Genomic DNA, 17,218 nt, shown 5'->3' with positions numbered 1-17,218 from the left:
ATTGCTACGTCTTTGCACTGGCAGTTTTCGTGACACTGACCAATCAGATTCATAAGTGGAGCCATTCGTACTTCGGCCTCCCGTGCTGGGTTACGTTGCTCCAGGACTGGCATTTAGTTTTGCCACAGAAACATCACCGCATCCACCACGTCTCACCACACGAGACATACTACTGCATTACGACGTGTAAGAACTGCTGTTATCACAACTAGTAAATATTTTGTATGCCACTCAGATAAGAAAATGGTTTTACATACTAGAGATTTTAACTACATTACAAAAACAAATGTCCCCGGCTGAACTCTAAGCAGATAAACAATGCGCAAGTCAAAATAAATAATATAAAAACAAACATACATTATTTTTGGAAGAGCTGAACAGACTTTAACTTGATAATTTTACTCAATGGACATTTTCCAGACAACTTTCCGGGCTTAATCACAAGTTTGAAGTCTTCTTCAAAATAGCATGGTGTTCATTTTTTAACTTATGGTCCCTTTTAGAGTTAAATAAACAAGAAAGCACCACATGCTTTAGGGTGGGGCTATTTTGTGATTGACAGGTCATAGCAGTGGGGACCTGTGTTCAACTGGGTACTCTTAGTTTTTTTGTCTTAAAATAATAATCTTTTTTACATTGTTTACAAATCCTAAACATTTAAAAGTTACATTTTGCCTAAAAATGTCTTGGTTAGCATTCGATCATAGTTAACTCGTCCCTCCCGTCCTCTTGTTGTTCATTTCATTTCAAACCTTTATTTAACGAGATTGGTCCCATTGAGATCATAGATCTCTTTTTCAAGGGAGACCTGCAGTATATAGGTTCCACATGAAACATAAAACAATAAAGGACATCATACATTATATTTACAAGATACATTTACATAGTTATAGACATTTACAAGTGCCCATAGTATCAACGAGCATTTCATTTAGCCTAGCTTTAAAAACATGCAGAGGAAGGAGATTGCTCAGTTTCAATTCTTGCTGAAGATTGTTCCAAGCAAGTGGAGCTGTGCACATAAAAGCTGTCTTACCTAAGACAGTCCTTGCTCTTGGCACATCTAACAATACTACATCATGAGATCTCAGACAATAGCTGCTTGCAACTCTCTGTGTCATCAGAGAGCAGATATAATACGGGAGTTTACCCAACAAAGCTTTATAAATAAACGTGTACCAATGACTGAGCCTCTTTACAGTAAGTGATGGCAAACCTGCCTTGGTATACAGTGTACAGTGATGTGTAAGTGCTTTACAATTTGTGACAAATCTCAAATTATTGACATGAAGTTTAAAAGTTAGACAATCATCAAGCCAGATACCAAGGTATTTGTAACAGGTAACCACTTCAAGTACTTGTCCTTGCATAGTAACAATATCTAAAACAGGCTCTGGTGTCTTTTTAGCTTTTGAAAATAGCATTACCTTGGTTTTATCTACATTTAAAAGAAGCTTAAGCTCAGCGAGCTGAGTCTGAATAATGTTAAAAACAGTCTGTAATTTAACACCAGCCTCCTTAATGGAGGGACCTGCACAGTACATCACGGTATCGTCCGCATAAAAATGTAAAGTAGCTTCATCCACATTTTCACCTAAACTGTTGATATATATGGAGAATAAAAGTGGATCTAAAACAGAACCTTGAGGAACACCATTAGCAATGTTTAACCACTCAGAAGACAGCCCATCAAAGTGAACACATTGGGACCTTTCAGAGAGTTAGTTCACAAACCACCCCACTGCATGGCTGGATATGCCAATACTGAATAGCCTCTGCTTTAAGATGCGATGATCAACGGTGTCAAACGCTTTGGAAAGGTCAATAAATAGAGCTGCACAACTCTGCTTATTATCTAAAATACTCGTAATGTCATTCACCACTTTCATTGTGGCAATGATGGTGCTATGTTGCTTTCTGAAGCCTGATTGATGTTTAGACAGGATATCATTTTTACATAAAAACTCCTTTACTTGTTCACTCACTAGGCGTTCGAGCACCTTTGCCAGAACTGACAATTTAGAGATTGGCCTATAGTTATTTAAAATAGTTGCCTCTCCTCCTTTTAGCAAAGGCAAAACATAAGCTGACTTCCATACTTTAGGAATTGCATTTGTGCTGAGGGAGAGGTTAAAAAGAGTAGTGAGAGGAAGAGCGATAAAATCTGCAGCCATCTTTAAAAAGAAAGGTTCTACGTTGTCCGGGCCAGCCGGTTTCTTAGGATCTAACTTGGTTAATGCTTCATGAACAACATCAACAGTAAAAGGAGTAAAACTGAAAGGGTTTTCCAGACCACATTGTTCAGAGTCACAGATTGGGGTGTTCACAGAAGCAGAGTTAGAAACAGAATCAAACAGAGAGCCACAGGACACAAAATGCTTATTAAAGCAATTTAACATGGTGGCCCTGTCCGATATAGTGCCAGATGCTGTGGTAAGGCACGGAGGTAGCTCATTACGGATCTCACCGGTGGATATCGATTTTATGGCTTTCCAACATTTCCTAGGATTATTTAGGATTTCTGTGGTAACTGGCAAATAGTACTTCGACTTAGCAAAACATTTGAATTGCTTACTGATAGATTTAGAAACTAATGTGGATACACTGAACTTATTCTTAACATAAATGGCAACGCCACCACCTTTATTAGGCCGGTCGGAACGATACACATTATAACCCTTTAAGGCAATGTCAGAGGCCAAAATAGATTTATTTAGCCATGTTTCTGATAAAACAATGAAGTCAGCGTCAGTCGAGCTTGCCCAAACTCGGATACAATCTAGTTTACCTAACAGACTGCGCACATTCAAATGGATGAAACCCAACCCAGACCTAGCTTTAAAATCAGCAGGAGTAGCGATCTGACTACTACTAGAGGGCGGACCAGGGTTAGGTTGTACATTCCCTGACAGTAATAGCAACAAAAAAAACAGGCATCTTTTCCTCTTAATCGACACACATACATTGTCATCTACTTTAAAAACACCGGAAAAGTCTGCGAGAGTGTGATTTGAGCTTAAGAAGCAGCCCTGAAGAACCATCATCGCAGGAAAACAAAAAAGACAAACATATTTTGTTGAGCAGATTGTCTGTGACAAGGCAACCGGTAATTGTTTGTGCAACACATCCAAACCTTTGCAGGGGGTGCCTAGAACAGACCAGAACAGACCTGAATCCAGTAGACTTCTCAGAATGACTAGAGATCTTCTCATAGTCCAAAACAGTTAACAGGCACAGCAGAATCCCGATATGGGCCATTTTCCCAGACCAGCACACAGTTTCCGCGATGTTCCTGGGGCAAATCAGCACAGCAGCAAAGGACAGGCGAAAACAGCAGCGTGGAAGCACTCCGGTCCCTCCGTCGTATCCCCGGGGTGAAAGCAGGCCTCTGCAACAGCAGAACCAGGACAGGTGGAAAGCAGGCCCCAGCCGTGGTAAAATCCTCCTCTGCACAGCAGCACACGCCCGGTGGAAGCAGGCCAAGCCCGAATCGTGGATCCACTACATCTCTCCGCGACGACTCCGGGGTAAAAACCTCTCCAGTACAGCCGTACTCTACAGGTGGGAGCAGGCCTCCGTAGATCGCAGATCGCAGGCAGCAACAGGTGGAGCCGCTCCGTCTCTTCGCGACGAGCAGGCCTCTGTAGATCGCAGATCGCAGGCAGCAACAGGTGGAGCCGCTCCGTCTCTTCGCGACGTCTCCGGGGGAAAAACACCCCAGCACAGCGACACTCGACAGGTGGGAGTAGGCCTCCGCAGATCGCAGACAACTAAAACTACTACTAAGCAGGGATGGCTAAATGTTTGTAAGCAGGAGAGCTAGATGCTAACAGATGCCAGATGCTAACAGGTAGTGGGAGCCTGTAACAATTGCGACTGCCTCACGCGAGTGCCTCTGAAGGTTGTAATTTCTGGTTCAAAAATAACCAAGACTGTGAAAATAGATCAAAGTAAAGGAAAGTAATAGCACATTGATATTAAGAATAAATCATATAACAATCTATCATGTCATTAAAATTGTACTAGCTGGATAAGGATAATGTTACCTTGATACTATATGATAAACTTGATTGGTAAAGCCACCGATGAGCGACAATTCTTACATACTCGTAAACATTACAAAGACATTGTGAGTCTACCCCTATACTGGAGAACCTGTGAAAAACATTGGATTAAAATAAATCGAAAGTGTGTTATGCAACTTTTACTATCAGCTGTGTGTATTTTGTGGTCGGCCATTTTAGATCCCCATAATTGAAGCTGATGACTGCAGAATCATTTAATTTAACAATTCTCTGCAGATTTGGACAAAATGGCTGCCATGTCTGTCTGTCTCTGGGTTTCATATAAATAACTAAAAGAAAAATGTTCTGTTTGCGTGCGCGTGTGTCTTCGGAGACAGGAGGCCTCAGTAGTGGATCCACATTCAGTATTCGTTGTGCATCTGGGTGAGGGGGAGAGAAAAGAGGGAGGATACACAGGGGAGAGTCAGCTTGTACGTCACCCTGCGCCCCTGCGGACGACAGATGTGTGGGTGAGCGAGTCGAGGGGGGGTGTCAGGGAGAGTGTGTGTTTGTACATGCGCACACATCTGCATACTTTAGCATCTGTGTGTGTACTAGTCTCTTTGACCTCCTCTTCAGTTTCTAACCTGTGTGTGTGTGTGGTTGGAGCTGGGTTGGTATCAGTTGGGGGCCCACAGGGGACCACGGAGGCCCCCCGCTCTCCCAGCCTGGATGCCTGGGCCGGGCTTAGATTCCGCTGGGGCTCGCCTCGCTGCCTTTGTGTTCGCCACCGGCTGACAATCTCCATGTATATTTAATGCTAACCTGCTGTCTGTTCTAACAAATAGGACTTCACAGGCAGAGGGGGTATGGAGGGAGGGTAGAGAGCGGAGCGGGAGGACGACAAGAGGGTGGGTAGGAAGCAGGGAATTGGAGGGGAAAAAAAGTGTGTGGCGAAAGAAGGAGAAATTAAGAAGGAGGGAAAGAGAGAAATCAAATAAAACCTCTGGCTGCTTTACGGCTTTACCGTCTTCCAGCCGAGAGAGGGTCACTGGGGAGGGAGAGAGACACACACACACACACACACACACACACACACACACACACACACACACACACACACACACACACACACACACACACACACACACACACACACACACACACACACACACACACACACACACACACACACACAGACACACACACACACACACAGACACACACACACACCCTATGCAAACACATCATGGGTGGTAGTGTGTGAGCACCAGACAAGGGTAACCGTAAGTACACACAGCTAGCGTGGCTGTCTCTATTTGCATCTTGCCAGTGTGTGTCTGTTTTCTTGATTAATTCTATATGTGCTTATGTTAGTGAAGTGTGCGTGGGCTTACAAGACTAAAACATGAACATGTATTGTGTCTACATATGAATAGTAAGAAGGACTTTTATGTCTTAAATACCAGTGTTGGCTGCTTCTGAAGCAGGTGTATGTTTGTTTGTGTGGGTGTGTGTATCTGCCAGTTTATGTGTGTGTCTGTGTTTGGCAGTGTGTCTGTACGCAAGCAAGCTGTTGTACAGTCATGAATGCATGCATGTGTACATGTAAATGTACTTTGGCCTGCAGCCATACATACATTAATGTATTTACTTTAAACATACAGTACATATAAATATATATATATAAAGCTATTGCAATCCTGAAAACTTAACACAGAACAAAGAATCCTGAAATGTGTGTTTGTGTGTGTGAGCATGATTGTGTGTGTTAGGGGCTAAGGACGTCTCCTGGGACAACCCCCTCACCCCCCCCCCCTCCTCACTGCTTATGATGATAAAAGTGGGATACAGGGTTGGATGTAGATAGGAGGTTAGAGAATTGGGGAGGACAGAAAGATGATAATAGAGAGAGGAGGAAGTTAAAGGTAGATTAAGTGGTTTAGTATGAAACTTTCTGGTGCTAATATGTCTAAACTGCTAGACCTATGCTAAGCAATTTTGTTGAGTTCTGTCCCAACATAATTCGCCACATTTTCTCCACAATTTGAAACCTCAGAGGAATCTTTCATTTTAGAGGTAAATATCATTTAGTTGGCTGGAATGGTAAAGTATCCCATTTGGCCCCAGAGTCAGTGTTGTCTGTCAGAAGCTGCCATAAATGGCATATTTGTCAAGTTTTAAGACATATTTTTTCTTTAAACTTCTCAGATCTTAGTTTTTTAACTATATAGTTTACCTTGGTCAACGATTGCACCTATCAGAAGGTTGGATCTCAAGTTATCAGAGAAACAAGCTGAGTAAAAGTGAACTGTAGACGAACATCATTGGAAAAACAAAGACCTTTAAAAAAAAAAAAAGAAGACCTTTCACCAGTTTGAATAACCTCTGTGGATAATTTGGCTAGTATGGCGTAAAACAAGTCATGAGAAACAAACTGCAGTGACAGCGATGCTAACAATAACTTTCACACCTTTTTGTTGTTATTTAACTGATAAAACCCTTGCTGCAGAAACTACAAATTGTGCATTTAAGGACAGCAAGGTGAAATATGAGGCAAAGTAAAGAGAGAAAAAGAGTAAAAGAGACACCAGGACATTTAGTCCAGGATGTTTGTAGGGAAAATATTGAGGTTGGACTTAGGATGGATGGAAGGTTCGCGCTGTGAATCAAATATCTCAGTACATGAAGTCCCTTCAGGGCTCTGAGAATATTGACTGATCCGTCAGAGACAATCAGGTTATTCCATGAAATGTAGTTGAAGAGTGAATAATTGAGCCATTACATTTGTATTATGTTTGCTTAATTTATTGGCTAAGTGCTTTTCAACTTGCTCTTTTTGCAATTTGTGTCAGTCTATAAATCAGGGGTAGGGAACCTTTTTCCTCTCAAGGGCCATTACAATTTTTACAACATCCTCCGAGGGCCGTACAAATTATCGAACTCAACCTCTGCTTAAAAAAACTAAAAACACAGCCCATTCATTTCGCCTTTCTTTCATGCTGTGCAAAGAAAAAGTAACCTCTTAATCCAGATATCTAACCATGACCCTGGGGAGATTTTTAGTTAAAGTTAAAAGCATCAATCTGGTACAGTTTGAGAGCAAAGTTAAGAGATCTATGGATGGATCTCTCAACACCCATATGAAACAGAACTGTCAGCAGATTTGATTTTTCTTTGGATATTTTACTAATCGCTCTACTTTTAAACTGTATTCTTGTTTATTAATAACAACTTTTCATTACTGTCATATAGCATTTTATACCTGTTTTTCGTTTATTCTCTTATTTTTGTATAACTATAATGATCATATAAAGGTATGCCTTTACCTCACTGAGGTTATTTGAGCCCTCAGTCTGACAGGAGAGCTCTCTTCCACCTGGTTGTAAAAAAAACTCCTTATATTCATTAGCATAGCTAGCTAACCAGATGATAATAACAACAATCCTCGGTACCGCTCTCTCTCTCGCAAAAAAAAAAGCGCTCGTGACACACACACACACACACACACACACACACACACACACACACACACACACACACACACACACACACACACACACACACACACACACACACACACACACACAGGTGGTTTGTCAGGACTTTTTCCTCGTACCAGTTCAAACACTGACTTATGGGGACCCACCTTTCCCTTTGCCGTAGAGAGACAGCAGAGTGCTTGAACTGATCATAACAAATTCATCTACATTTCTGGCTATTTAGAATTCAGTTTTGGTAAAAGAGTGTAGAGATCTGTAGACCTGAAATTCTACAGGACTGTGAGGACGGGGGCGGGACTGGGCGGGAGTGGGCGTTTCCTGACACAATTATGACTTGTGAGAACCCCTCTGGATTAGCTGGACATTACCCATACACACCCATACACACAGCAAGTCCCTGAGTTATGAGGACCACAATGGTATATCTGTACAATATACACACACACAGAATTGTAGAAAACCTGTACTCATGAGGACAATAATGGTTTCACTGGACATTATCCTCAAACATGTGTTGCGCAATATTTTGTTACTGAAAAAGTAGCCCAATACTTCCGTTTATTTTAAATGTTGAACAGAAAAAAGTATTTAACTTAGGAGAGCAATGGTACAAAGAGCAGACCACTTTCTCATGTTCACAGACCTCAGTGTTCAGAGACCTGAACATCAAGATATGCAGCTTTTTTCTTGTTGCTTTGATGACAAACACCTGTTTTTAATAACCATATGCAGGGATTTTGCGATGGACAATACAAGTATTTCTGACAATCTCTTTACTAGTCGGCTGTCATTGAAAAGTGACAGAGGATTTAATTCTGACGGAGACCTTGACATATGATAGAACCTGCACAGCCTAAAATGATCATGGAAGGAAGTGAAATATTGAGAAATGTTGTCTTTTTAGTGGACAAGTGAATATTAAGTTGATTGAGTTGCAGAAGCAAAATGCTAACGTTATGCTATAAACCAGGGGTCGGCAACCTTTTTGATATGAAGTGCCATTTAAAAAACAAATTGTTATCAGCGTGCCAACTATCGAGAATTATCAACGGGGGGGGGGGGGGGTTGAGGAGCTTGACGCTCGTCAACTATCAGCAGGAGGGCGGGGGAGCCTTGCTGCGGGGAAGCAGTGTCGCAACATACACGATGCCGAATTTAACAAACAAATTTAAGTAATTGGTTTAAACGGCATAATAATAAGGACGATCGTCCGTTCTGTGATTCTCCAGAGCACACATGTTATGATATTAGGGTCGCGTTGGGTCATGCAGAGTGAGATGAGATCGCTGTCCCTTTAAGAGAGAGAGATAGAGAGAGAGGGGTGTGGCTTGTGCATGTGTTTGTGGATGGTAGAGCGACAGTGAGCGAGCGTGTTTCTGGAAGTGAAACGGGAAAGCAGAAAAACAGAGGTCTGTGATGTATTTTGTGAAACAGAAGAACAGCTAAATAAATGCAACGGCCTCCCAAAAAGAGCTCACCTCTCTCCAGTCATTTAAGCTAAAGTGGGTTATTGAACCTGAAGCTTGTTGCTTCTGCCCACCTCGACTACGGTCTGGGAGCCGACAGGAAAGTTCAACACACAGATGGCCAGTCCGCCCCCTTTGTAGCATATTATTTCGATGAGAGATGAGCAGATCGCCACTGGGCTTTCAACTAAAGACACAGCCACGCAAAAACTGCGGCATTTGTACAGCTCCTTATGGGTACTGCAATTAGTGAAGTGCTTTCCTCCGTGTTGAAACGATCAGCACTGCACCAGGGAGGAAAGCGGCAGAAAGTCACCTGGAGATAAAGAGAGCGGGGCTGCGTTGCGTGCATGGCTTCCTTCTGCAGGTAACGGGAGACGCGCTCTGTCTCGTTCAGGATCCGAAAATACAATTTAAATATTTTGCACACTTATTCCACTTATTCCTAGTGTGCCACTGGTTACGGTGCCGCGTGCCAATGCTGGCACGCGTGCCAGGGGTTGCCGACCCCTGCTATAAACTAACTACAGCAGGTCTTCCACGTCTCGCCAACTTAAGATCCATATTCAAACATACAGATTCTAAATGGAACGAGTTGAAGCGTTTGTTTGAACACTTTGCAGGAAGCAGGTACTTGCTTTCAAGCAGAACAGGGCAAACTAACGTCCTCCACGACTTTTGTAGTCCTATTCAGCCACTTGGTAATAACCATCGTTTTTCAGACACGTCAACTCTTCAGAAATCACCAGTGGGGTCACTGCTGATGGATTTAATGTCGTAGAACAAAACGTGATCCGTCTCTTAAATGTGTCTCACCCACAGACCTTATTTCAGATATTTTCCTAATTCCTATAGAGAAATCCCAATGGCTCTGAGACGAGGGAACAGGAAGTGGTGAAATGCCGACTCACTTCCTGGTTTTAGGACTCATTCCTGCACCACTATTTGGAGTTCACCTATGCACACACACAAACACAGAGGCCATTGTTATGATGAGCTCAAAAGGGATAATGGTTATAATTCTTAAACAAACCTAAATCATGAGGAAATCTAGTATAACTGGGCATTTTACACACACACAGACACACACACACACACACACACACACACACACACACACACACACACACACACACACACACACACACACACACACACACACACACACACACACACACACACACACACTAGCCTAACAATACCTTAGTTATAAGGACATCTGGTATAACTGGACATTTTATACACACACACACACTAGCCTAACAATACCTTAGTTATAAGGACATCTGGTATAACTGGACATTTTAAACACACACACTCACACTAGCCTAACAATACCTTAGTTATAAGGACATCTGGTATAACTGGACATTTTATACACACACACACTAGCCTAACAATACCTTAGTTATAAGGACATCCGGTATAACTGGACATTTTAAACACAGACAGACAGACAGACAGACAGACAGACAGACAGACAGACAGACAGACAGACAGACAGACAGACTGACTGACTGACTGACTGACTGACTGACTGACTGACTGACTGACTGACTGACTAACAATACCTTAGTTATAAGGACATCTGGTATAACTGGACATTTTAAACACACACACTCACACTAGCCTAACAATACCTTAGTTATAAGGACATCTGGTATAACTGGACATTTTATACACACACACACTAGCCTAACAATACCTTAGTTATAAGGACATCCGGTATAACTGGACATTTTAAACACACACACACACACACAGACAGACAGACAGACAGACAGACAGACAGACAGACAGACAGACAGACAGACAGACAGACAGACAGACAGACAGACAGACAGACAGACAGACAGACAGACAGTTCTTTGTAGAGACGGTTGGTGCAGTCTTACCATGGGGTGGAAGGAGCTCCACAATGGATCAGTGGATCAGTTGAAATCGATCACTGGAAATGGCCATGTCATGGGACCGTTAACAGTTATGGAGGTGTGCACATGCTGGATGAAGGCAATGATCTAATGTCTAGTCATGTCAACAGGTTGTAAAATCATCTGTCCTTACAAGGACTGCTGTCCCTACAAGACACCCTGTGACTAGACGGCCTTTATCTTTCTGTGTAGTATGACATGATACAGAAACATTTCAATGTTGTCAGTTTTAACTCCTGTTGACATCATCTGTCCTTACAAGGACTGCTGTCCCTACAAGACACCCTGTGACCAGACGGCCTTTATCTTTCTGTGTAGTATGACATTTAACCCGTTTCAATTTGACCCAAAGTATGGGGAAACGGAGCCCCCTTACCAAGACGATAGTCCTGGTAAAATAGCTTCAATCTATACCAGTCAGCGACACGCAACAATGTATGGAAAAACAATACATTGAAACTTACCATCTTGTCCCCTGATGTGTTTGGAGTTGTACGAAGTTCGGTCCCAGCCTCTCGTGTCCCACCACATACTTCCTGTAAATAAGTGAAAGACAGGCACGACTTTAAAACATTATTGGCTCATTTCCATCAATGTGACACAAATCTGAACATTAACACGACTTTATTCAATTCATTAGCCAGCAATGAAAATAAAAAGACATTATTGTTACGACTGATTAAACGGGTATGAACTCAAATGCACAACTCACAGAATTTAACAAAAAAAAGGTTTTCTTCAAACCAAAGCTCAACGATAGTGGTACAAAAACAAAATCACTCTTAAAGAGGAAAAACACTAGGAGCATGAACAACAAAAATACTTAAACAAGACGTGGCTCAAAGCTCTGCTTGGGGTTAATCCTGGATTGCTAATGCTGGTGGTAGTCACAAGGAACGAAACGAACTGGCACAGGACAAAGGGAGACGAGGACAATAAATACACCAGGTAATGGACAACAGGTGGAAACAATCAGGGGCGGGGTCGACAATCACAGGAGTGGGAGACACACAAGGAAGGGAGGTCAGAGTATCTGAAACGAGAGGGAAGGTTACTATTCAAAAATAAAGGGGAAAATCACTAGACCAAGACAAAAACTAACTAACATAATTTGCGAGACATGGCAGTACTCCCCCCTCTAGGGACGACTCCTGACGGCCCAGGAACCTGAGGGTGCTGGCGAAAAAAGTCATTCATGAGAGTTTGATCCTCAACAAATCTTGATGGGATCCAGGAGCGTTCCTCTGGTCCATAACCCTCCCAGTCAACCAGGAACTGTCTCCCTTTGCCTCTGTTCCGGACCGCCAACAGGCGCTTGACCGTATAGACCAGGCCGCCGTCGAGCATTCGGGGGGGTGGAGGGGGTTTGGCCGCGGGAACCATGGGGCTTTCCTTTACCGGCTTCAGTCGTCCCACATGGAAGGTGGGATGAACCCTCAGAGACCTGGGGAGACGAAGGCGAACAGAGACAGGGTTAATTACTTTGGCCACTGGGAATGGGCCTACGAACCTAGGTGCGAATTTTCGTGACACCACATGAAGGGGAAGGTCCCTGGTAGAGAGCCAGACCCTCTGGCCGGGCCTGTACTCCGGAGCTGGCCCACGCTTCCGATCTGCCGCCACCTTCATGCGTTCCCCACTCCTTAGAAGAGCCCTGCGGGTGGCGGACCAGATCCGGTGACAACGCCGAACCAGGGCATGGGCGGACGGGACTGTGACTTCCTTCTCGAGGTCCGGGAAGGTAGGAGGTTGATACCCATAGGCAGCCTGGAAGGGAGTCAACCCAGTAGGGGCCGTGGGGAGCGTGTTGTGGGCGTACTCTACCCATGTGAGATGCCTGCTCCAGGAGGAAGGGTTCTGGAAGCTGAGGCAGCGGAGCCCAGTTTCTAATTCCCGATTAAGGCGTTCGGTCTGGCCAATGGACTCCGGATGGTACCCGGATGACAGGCTCACCGACGCCCCGATGAGGTTGCAGAACTCCCTCCAGAAGCGTGAGATGAACTGCGGACCCCGGTCTGAGACAATATCTTTGGGGAAACCATGGATACGGAACACATGAGTCATCATGATCTCTGCCGTCTCTTTGGCAGATGGCAGCTTGGGTAAGGCAATATAATGAACCATCTTAGAAAAACGGTCCACCACCGTGAGTACGGTGGTGTTACCTTCTGACATTGGGAGCCCAGTGACGAAATCCACGGAAATCTCAGACCAGGGCCGGCTGGGAACCGGAAGCGGCTGGAGCAGCCCCATCTGTGCTCTGGAGGATGTCTTGTTGCGGGCGCAGACAGGACAGGCCTCCACATACTCCCGGACCTCACGCTCCATGGATCTCCACCAAAAACGTTGCTTGATAAAGAATATGGTCCTCTTGACGCCAGGATGGCAGGTGAGCAGCGATGAGTGAGCCCAATGGACGACCTGTGGACGTACAGTAACAGGCACAAACAGACGGTTTGGCGGACAACCACTAGGTGCTGGGCTCTCACCGTTAGCTTGCTTCACCACAGATTCTATTTGCCAAGTGACCGCCCCTACCACACGGTTCAGTGGCAGGATGGATTCAGGCTTCTTGGCAACCGGCTCGGGGTCAAACAAACGGGACAGGGCATCCGGCTTGGCGTTCTGGGACCCCGGCCTGTAAGACAGAGTGAAGTTAAAACGGTTAAAAAACAGAGACCATCTTGATTGGCGAGAATTTAGTCTTTTAGCCTTCCTAATGTACTCGAGATTCTTGTGGTCGGTCCACACTATAAAAGGGAGCTGAGCCCCCTCCAACCAATGTCTCCATTCCTCCAGAGCAATCTTTACCGCCAACAACTCACGGTTCCCCACGTCGTAGTTCCGCTCTGCAGAGGAGAGTTTCTTGGAGAGAAAGGCACAGGGATGAAGTTTGTTGTCTTCCTTGGACCGCTGCGACAGGACAGCCCCCACCCCTTCATTTGAGGCGTCAACCTCTACAACGAAATGACGAGTTGGGTCGGGGATGATGAGGATGGGGGCTGAGGTGAACCTCTCCTTGAGACGGCGGAAAGCCTCCTCGGCCTGAGGAGACCATACAAAAGGCACCTGAGGGGACGTGAGAACATGAAGGGGAGAAGCAATGGCGCTGAAACTTCTGATGAAGCGCCTGTAAAAGTTAGCAAAGCCTAGAAAACGTTGCACCCCCTTGCGGTTGTCTGGCGTAGGCCACTTAGCCACCGCACTGATTTTGGCCGGGTCCATCTGGATCAGACCAGGAGCTATGATAAAGCCTAGGAAGGATACAGTCTTAGCATGAAACTCACATTTCTCTGCCTTCACATACAGTTTGTTCTCCAGGAGTTTTTGGAGGACCTGACGTACATGGTGAACATGAGAGTCTTTGTCAGGTGAGTATATTAAAATATCGTCAAGATATACAAACACAAAACGGTTTAAAAACTCCCTTAAAACATCGTTAATGAGTGCTTGAAAAACTCCTGGAGCATTGGTGAGACCAAATGGCATGACGAGATACTCATAGTGCCCTGTGGGTGTGTTAAAACCAGTCTTCCACTCATCCCCCTCACGAATTCTCACCAGATGGTAGGCATTACGCAAGTCTAACTTGGTAAAAATGTTAGAGTCTTGAAGTTGTTCAAAAGCAGTAGCCATGAGGGGGAGAGGATACCTGTTCTTTACCGTAATGTCATTTAAAGGAGAATAATCAATGCATGGCCTAAGGGACCCGTCCTTTTTTCCTACAAAGAAAAAACCCGCCCCAGCCGGGGAGGAAGACGGGCGGATCAGACCTGCACGAAGAGAGGTGTCAATGTACTCCTTCATAGCCTCCTTCTCCGGACCCGAGGTGGAGTATAACCTACCCTTCGGAATTGGAGCCCCAGGTAACAGATTGATGGCACAATCATACGGCCTATGAGGAGGAAGGGAGGTGGCGCTCACTTTACAAAATACCTTGGCCAGGTCATCGTAACAGGGGGGAACAGAAGTTAAATCTGGGGTTTGATTCTTGCGGTCCAGGCTATGTTGAGTATTAGTAACCCGATCGGTACTACATTCCCCAGAAACCCCTCCTACTGCCATGTTTCCCACACACTTAAAACAATCCTGTGAACACTCCTGCCCCCACCCCTTAATTTTACCTGACCGCCAATCAACATAGGGGTTATGCTTGGTTAGCCAGGGAAAACCTAGGATGAGAGGATGTTGAGCAGAATTAAACAGGTGAAACGACATGAGTTCACAATGATCATCAATCATGATAGTGATGGGTTCGGTCTTGTGTGTGACATGAAATAGAAGTTTGCCATCCAGAGCACTGGCTTTCAAAGGGGACGACAAAAGTTCAGTATTAAGTCTCAGTTCATGAGCTAATCCCCAATCCATCAGGCTTTCGTCAGCCCCAGAGTCAATTAACACTTTTTGAGAGTTACTTCTTTCATGGCAGATTACCTTTATGTTGGTCAACTTGCGGGGAGGAAAGTCTGCCGTGGAAAGACGGCTCACCAGTGCCCTCCCTTTCACTGGTGAGCCCCGTCTTTTACCGGGCATCCAGAGAGAAGATGACCTTGTTGACCGCAGTAAAAACATCTTCCCTCCAGCAGGCGGCGCCGCCGCTCCTCCGTGGACAGCTTGGCACGTCCCAGCTGCATTGGCTCCTCGGCCTTGTTGGGGGACGCTGATCTCTGGGATGGAAGGAAAGAGGAACGTGGCATGGCAGTCTCCTGAGAGTGAGAAGAGTAGGAGTGCCCTCTAGGGTGGAAATAGGGTAGTGCAGCCCTGTCCTTCTCCCGTTTCCTCTCAGCAAGTCTGTTATCAATCCTTATGGACATGGCAATGACAGAGTCTAGTTCCACTGGCAGATCCAAGGGTGCCAGCTGATCCTTAATAGGGTCAGAAAGCCCATTAATAAAGGCATCGAACAAAGCAGAAGAATTCCAGCCACTATCGGCCGCAATGGTGCGAAATTCCACTGCGTAGTCTGACACACTGCGTCTTCCTTGACTTAACTTGTAAAGAGCCCGAGCTGCTTCCCTGCCTGGGGACGTGTGGTCAAAAATGTTCGTCAGGGAGTCCGTAAACTGTCCCAAAGACTTGCATATCGGCGAGTCACGTGACCATTCAGCCGTAGCCCACGCCGCCGCTCGTCCGGTGAGATGGGAAATCATAAAAGCCACCTTGGATCTCTCCGTGGGAAAGGCTGTCGGTAGTTGGCTATAATGTAAGCTGCAATTCACCAGGAATGGACGGCAGTCATGGGATTCCCCGGAAAACTTCTCAGGCGGAGCCAGGCGGATTGACACGGTGTGGGAAGCGGGCGCCGGGTCCGCATTCGCTTCGGGTCCGGCCGGAGGTGGGTGTGAGGGCTCAGTCTTGAGGTGAGCGAGCAGGTGGTGGATCTGCCCCGCCAGGTGGTTAATCTGGTTTGTAACAGATGACTCGAACTCCCTCTGGCTGTCTGACGTGTGATACTCCCTGCTGGATGGCCGTTAACTGATCCTCCTGTTGAGCGAGGCGGCCTCCCTGAGAGCGAAGCGCTGCTCTCAGCTGTTCAGAGTCGGCTGGGTTCATGTTTAGGCCAGTTCGTACTGTTACGACTGATTAAACGGGTATGAACTCAAATGCACAACTCACAGAATTTAACAAAAAAAAGTTTTTATTCAAACCAAAGCTCAACGATAGTGGTACAAAAACAAAATCACTCTTAAAGAGGAAAAACACTAGGAGCATGAACAACAAAAATACTTTGACAAGACGTGGCTCAAAGCTCTGCTTGGGGTTAATCCTGGATTGCTAATGCTGGTGGTAGTCACAAGGAACGAAACGAACTGGCACAGGACAAAGGGAGACGAGGACAATAAATACACCAGGTAATGGAGAACAGGTGGAAACAATCAGGGGCGGGGTCGACAATCACAGGAGTGGGAGACACACAAGGAAGGGAGGTCAGAGTATCTGAAACGAGAGGGAAGGTTACTATTCAAAAATAAAGGGGAAAATCACTAGACCAAGACAAAAACTAACTAACATAATTTGCGAGACATGACAATTATTAGCCCCTATATAACATGTTAAGGCCCAAAAGCAATTTATCACAGAGCAATAATTGATAAAAATCTACTAACACATTGACTGTGGCATGCTATGTGTGCAGCAGCCATCTGCATATCTCATCCAAGGAAGAAAGCTGATGAGCACAGTAGGACTGTAATGTTAACCATATTACAAGTTGGCATCCTCATTTTGTTTCATGAATGCCATTGTAGCGCTGCTCCTCTGTTCCAAATACGACTTCTACTAACTCTTACTCTGAGCATTTATCTGTTCATGGT

At 45.0% G+C, this 17,218-nt stretch overlaps 1 protein-coding gene across 2 annotated transcripts in view; it reads left to right on the top strand.

Annotated features, from left to right (window-relative positions):
- The window catches only part of LOC307039264 (uncharacterized protein), an 82,048-nt gene that overhangs the window by 18,000 nt on the left and 46,830 nt on the right, over positions 1 to 17,218 (top strand). The window contains exon 1 of one of the 2 annotated variants that reach the window (XM_079681146.1): positions 2,047 to 3,739. The exons of the other annotated variant lie outside the window; for it this stretch is intronic. The gene's annotated coding sequence lies outside the window, so the exon portion shown is untranslated. Of the gene's footprint in view, positions 1 to 2,046; positions 3,740 to 17,218 lie in introns of those variants that run through there. 2 annotated transcript variants of the gene reach the window in all.

Source organism: Notothenia rossii (assembly GCF_949606895.1).
Source record: "Notothenia rossii genome assembly, chromosome: 5".
Taxonomy (NCBI): domain Eukaryota; kingdom Metazoa; phylum Chordata; class Actinopteri; order Perciformes; family Nototheniidae; genus Notothenia; species Notothenia rossii.
The sequence above is the reverse complement of the archived record's forward strand: the minus strand, read 5'-3'. Positions and strand labels throughout refer to the sequence as shown.